Here is a 6,448-nt window from a genome sequence, read left to right on the forward strand (position 1 = left end):
AGGATAGCAAACTCGCGGCGTTCAACGGCGGTCGCCGAGTCACCGGTGTAGGTCTAACTGACGTACGAGCCTGTCGGTTGTCGACAACGTCGCTGAAAGCGGCAGTGTTTTGGAGCTTCAACAGTTACAGGACGGCAAGTAAAAAAGCAGAAGTGAAGCTACGAGAAATAGCAATCTTTGCAACGATGGAACAGAAGCGCAGTCTTAACGCTAAACGCGCCGATGCCGCGAGTACCCCCCGTCTGACGTGAACTGCGTGACAGGACGTCAGAGTGGAGTTAGCCGCGCGTCGGCAAACAACAAAAAAATCAATCCGTTTACGGTGAACATGGTCGCCGCCCTCGCAATGAAGGCTACTGGCAACAGGTAGAGTGCTTGTAACGACGCGTCTGCAACTATGAACATATTGTCACAATGCAGAAACAGCAGCAGTCGAATCCAAGAAACTCACTTTAATTGTACCAGAACACTGGCAAACTGATCGGAAGAGAACCTCGTCGTCTTCTCTCGTTGCGCGTGTTCTTCATTGTTCTCCTGGCGCTGCTTATTCCATGTGGCATTTGCCCCCCTCCAGAGAGCAGCGTCCCGATGCTCTTCTACAAAAGACGGTGGAGTAGATGCATGGTGTAAATCAGTCCGAAAAGTAGGGCTTCATTCGCACAACGTGCACGATTTCTGGTTTTTGCTGGCGAGTTGTCAAGGGGCTGTCAGGAACGACCACGTAATTAACGTCTCTCAGGCGTTGTAAAACTGTGTAGGGGCCAAAATACTTGAGCAATTTTTCGGACAGTCCCCGGCGGCGGATAGGACTCCATACCCAGACTTTGTCGCCGGCCCGATAGACGACATGTCGGTGTCGCAGATTATAACGTTGGGCGTCATAATTTTGCTGCTGGGTGATTCGGACGCGCGCAAGCTGCCTCGCTTCTTCTGCTCGTTGGGTAAAAGTTGCAGCGTCCAAATCGATGTCATTGCAGTCGTGCAGTAACATGGCGTCAAGCATCGTCGTCACTTCACGGCCATGAAGGAGACTGAACGGCGTTCTTCGTGTAGTCTCTTGCTGCGCTGTATTATAGGCGAACGTGATGTACGGTAGAATGTCGTCCCAGTTCTTGTGATCCACGTCAACGTACATACTCAACATGTCGGCAAGAGTCTTGTTGAGGCGTTCTGTTAAGCCGTTGGTTTGTGGATGATAGGAAGTGGTTTTCCGATGGGCCACTGAGCTCAAGCACTGTCTTCAGGAGCGTGGCCGTGAAAGCAGCACCTCGATCCGTTATTATGATTGTTGGAGCACCGTGCCTCAGGACGATATTTTCTACGAAGAATCGTGCGGTTTCAACGGCAGTGCCACTTGACAAAGCCTTTGTTTCCGCATAGCGCGTAAGATAATCAATGGCGACTATTACCCACTTGTTGCCAGCACGGGAAGTCGGATATGGTCCAAGGAGATCCATTCCAATTTGGGCAAAAGGTACCGTGGGCACTTGAATTGGTTGTAATAGTCCAGCTGGTTTTAACGGTGGCGATTTTCGTCGTTGGCAATCGAGGCACGTGCGCACGTAATGCTTCACGATAGCTGGAAGTCTTGGCCAGTAGTATTTCTGTTGGATTCTGGCCAATGTGCGTGTGTATCCGAGATGATCAGACTGCTGCTGTTTCTGCATTGTGACACTGGTGGAGGAGCTGGGTACATGTTCGGGACGCCTGACAACAGCCCCGCATCTGGTCAAGAAAGACTTCCGCGCATCGACACCCCCGTTCACCGCAGCAGCCGGCGCCTGTTAGGCCTCAGCCCGGAGTTTAGTCCATTGCCGGAAAGCGTGACTGTGCCAGAAAGCATGACGGCGCCTGGAAGCACTGGCCCCAACATGTCCAGCTCAAGCACGACAGAGGTGGCTGTTTTGAACCCTCGACTTCCGGTTGACTTCCACGGAAACGCATATGAGGATGCACATGACTGGCTCGAGGAATTCGAGCACACAGCGAATGTTAACGGTTGGAACACCACACAGAAATTGGGCTACGTTTATTTTCCGCTTCAAGACGGAGCCCGAACATGGTTCACGAATCGCGTGTGGTCGTCTTGGGACGAGTTTCGGCAGAAGTTCCTCGACACGTTCGCGAGCACTGAAAGACGAGAAATCGCACAGCGTCTCCTCGAGTCACGGATTCAGAAACCAAATGAATCCGTTACGATGTTTGTTGAGGACATGGCGCGGCTATTTCGTCGAGCAGATCCTAATGTGCCCGAAGCCAAAAAGGTTAAAAAGGTTAGCCACCTCATGCGGGGCATTAAGGAGCAGCTGTTCGCTGGTCTCGTACGAAACCCGCCTACAAGTGTGGATGAATTCTCCAAGGAGGCGACATCTATCGAACGCGCACTGCATCTACGTTATCGCCAGTATGACCGCCCAACCCACAGTGCACCGATCAGCGTGGCAGCCACTACCACAGCAACAACACCCGACGAAGGTTCTTTGCGCCAACTAATACGAGAAATTGTACAAGAAGAGGTCAAGAAACTCGTCGCCAAACCGAACGACTGCGCGATCGCCTCAGTAACGGAAGTTGTACACCAGGAGATCAGGCAAGCGCTCTCGCTTCCTGAGCCGAACACGAGCGCTCCCAGGGCAAGCTATGCAGACGTAGTCCGCCGACAGCCAGCGAACGTGCCGACACCACATCAGTACCACCAGCAACATCCGCCGACAGCGCCTTGGTACTACAGAGAAACTTCGATGCCGAGGCGGCCACCACTTCGCAAAACTGACATCTGGCGTACCCCTGATCATAGACCCCTGTGCTTTCACTTTGGGGAAGCAGGCCACATCGTTCGGTATAGCCTGTATCGCGCCGCAGGGTACCAAGGGTTTCCTTCTATGGTTCCTCGCCGCCATTTCAACAGAACACCTGACGTCGACACAAATGTCATGACCCCGCGGGATGTTCCTCCTGGGTTTCGGTCACGCTCACTCTCTCCTGGGCGTTATTCTCCATCTTCTAGACGGAGCACCACTGACATGCCAAGAGGGAGATCTCCTAGTCCACGCCGGGGAAACTAAAAGCAGCGACCTCAGGGGGGAAGGTTGCGAATCGTCGAAGTGCTGAAAATCCCCCATTACTGCCGAGTGAAAAGAGACACATTTTCAATGAATCGACGAAAGATGGGGTTGTTACTGCCGAAGTTGCAATTACGATTGACGGACATGACGTCATGGCATTGGTCGACACTGGCGTGGACTTCTCAATAATGAGTGAGAGTCTGGCAGACACGCTCAGGAAGGTTAGAATGGAATGGACAGGACCGCAGATTAGAGGAGCTGGAGGGCAGCTACTCACACCTACCGGAAAGTGCACCGCAAGAATGAAGATAGGGGATGCATTCTTCGTCGCAACTTTTGTTATCCTGAGTGTTGCAAACAGGCAATCTTGGGGATGGATTTCTTGCGTGAATATGGTGCCATCATCAATATTCCGGACGGTGTACTGACCTTTTCAGCGGATCAAAGCGCAGCGCTACACCGAAAATCCCTACGAGTTATTGACGATGTGACCGTACCTCCGTTATCGTGCCGCCTTGTTTCAGCCACGTGCAGCGAGCAGAATACTGGAGAAGGAATCGCTGAACAAGTATTGACGCTCCTACTCTCTCGCGGTGTTGCAATTGCCAGAAGTATCGTCAATGTTGTGTGCGGTGAAGCAGAGGTTCTGTTGACGAATTTTACCAACGAGCGACGACACATTACACAAGGCACTACAGTTGCCTACTTCGACGAGATCACCGAAATTCGCGAGTGCTGTGTAGTACAACAGGACGAGCCGCAAGCCACGTCAGCCCTACCACCTATTGACGTAAGCTCGGATTTGTCACCAGCGCAGAGACAGCGTCTAGTAGATCTTCTGCAGCAGTTCAAAGACTGTTTTTCATCGACCTCGAGGGTCAGTCAAACGCCACTGACGAAGCATCGGATAATAACGGAGGAGACGGCAAGGCCAATACGACAGAACCCATACCGCGTAGCACCGAAAGAGCGTGAAGCAATCCAAGAACAAGTGAAGAAAATGCTCGATGATGACGTCATCCAGCCGTCAAGAAGTCCTTGGGCATCGCCGGTAGTGCTGGTTAAAAAGAAAGACGGAAGCTTGCGATTTTGTGTCGACTACCGCAAGCTGAACCGCGTGACAAAGACGTATACCCATTACCGCGCATCGATGATTCACTCGACAGGCTGAGGTATGCACGCTACTTTTCGTCAATAGACCTCAAAAGTGGGTATTGGCAAATTGAGGTCGACGAGCGAGATAGAGAAAAAACGGCTTTTGTAACGCCTGACGGGCTTTATGAATTTAAAGTTTTGCCATTTGGATTGTGCTCAGCCCCCGCAACATTTCAGAGACTGATGGATACCGTTCTGTCAGGCCTTAAGTGGCAGACATGTCTGGTCTATCTGGACGACGTCATTGTTTTTTCAAAAACATTTGAGGAACACCTGACCAGGCTGCTATCGGTATTCAGAGCAATAAGATCTGCCGGCCTGACACTGAAACCCGAGAAGTGTCACTTCGGTTTCAAGGAGCTTCAATTTTTAGGCCATGTGGTGAGCCATGAAGGTGTTCGACCTGATCCCGATAAGATTGCGGCCGTCAGAAAATTTCCAGTACCAAAAGACAAGAAAGTAGTCAGGCGTTTCCTTGGCCTATGCGCATACTACCGAAGGTTTATTGCCAATTTCTCCCACATAGCCTCGCCGTTAACACGACTCACAAGAGAAGACGTTTCGTTCACATGGGGCGACGATCAACAGGTGGCATTTGACGATCTCCGACAACGCCTGCAGACTCCGCCTGTGCTTGCTCACTTTGATGAAGATGCTCCTACCATGGTCCATACAGATGCCAGCAACGTGGGTTTAGGCGCTGTACTCGTCCAGTGGCAAGACTCAGCCGAGCGTGTGATCGCATATGCTAGTAGGACGCTTTCCCGCGCCGAGTTTAATTACTCCACAACGGAAAAAGAGTGTCTTGCTGTCGTATGGGCGGTTATGAAGTTTCGTCCGTACCTCTATGGTCGTTCCTTCCACGTAGTCAGCGACCATCATTCCCTCTGCTGGCTGACCAACTTAAAAGACCCGTCTGGTCGGCTCACACGGTGGAGCTTACGCCTTCAAGAGTTTGATATGACGGTCGTGTATAAGTCCGGACGGCAGCACGCCGACGCCGATTGCTTATCAAGGTCACCGATAAAGCGCGACGATGACACAGACGATGAGAGCATGGCGTTTGTAGGAGTCGTTGACACCACTACGATTTCGTGCAAGTAGAAAGAAGACAGTGAGTTGCTTCCTCTTATTGAATTTTTGAATGGCCGGACAACAACCGTCTCTAGAAGATTTGCAAGGAGCCTGCCGTCATTCTGCTTACGTAGTGGTGTTCTCTATAAGAAGAACTTTTCCCCCAGAGGAAGCACCCACCTACTTGTCGTTCCGATGTCACTTCGTGAGGAGATACTTTGTGCTTGCCACGATGAGCCAACGTCTGGTCATCTCGGATACACACGCACATTGGCCAGAATCCAACAGAAATACTACTGGCCAATATTGCGCCACGGCCTCCACTCGAAAAAGTGGCAATTTTGCGTGAAAAGGAAACTAACATCTCGCTGCTCTTGGAGCCTTGAAATTGATAAGCGAGTGCACGAGTTTGGTCTGCGACATCAACAACTCAATCTGGACAAGCCAGAAAACCGCTTTATTATACGACGGATCGCAGATTACGTGCGCACATTCGTCGCACATAGGCGTCACCGAACTAATAAGCGGCCTACTCGACAGACGAGCACACGGCGACCGCATCAGCTCGCGGAAAACATGCAGCAGGCATTTAAAAAACGCCATTTAGGTGACGTAAAACAGAAGGACTACAAAAGGATCAAAATGTGGGCCAGTTGGTAATTCATTTTCTTCGTTCAGCGAACTGGGAGCGCAGAGAAAAAACACAAAGGACGAAGCGAGGAACCACACAACACGAGCGCTCAACTATCAACTGATTTATTTTCCACATCGGAAGGACATATATAAACACAAAATGCGCATGTCACAAGGATTATGACGACATCAAGGGCAGCATGCGAAGCGTGTAATCCAGGCACATGTCTAAGGGTTATCTAGGTAGCTGAATTCACAGTCAAGTAGTGAGAAGGAAGGATGACTTATACATTGGTCCGTATTCCTGGAAATGTGATAGGCTTCAGAAATTTCGCGCGTAGTTTGATGAGGATGCCGGAACAGAACAATTGTATTCTCAAACAGAGGTTGGCACTTGCACGAAACGCAATGTGACGCTAAATGGGAGTAAGGTGTATTTTTCAACGAGCTTCTGTGTTCCCTGAGACGCACGTTCACACATCGGCCGGTCTGGCCAATGTACATACGTCCACAAGAAAGGG

The sequence above is a fragment of the Rhipicephalus microplus genome, chromosome 7 (genome assembly GCF_043290135.1).
Source record: "Rhipicephalus microplus isolate Deutch F79 chromosome 7, USDA_Rmic, whole genome shotgun sequence".
NCBI lineage: Eukaryota > Metazoa > Arthropoda > Arachnida > Ixodida > Ixodidae > Rhipicephalus > Rhipicephalus microplus.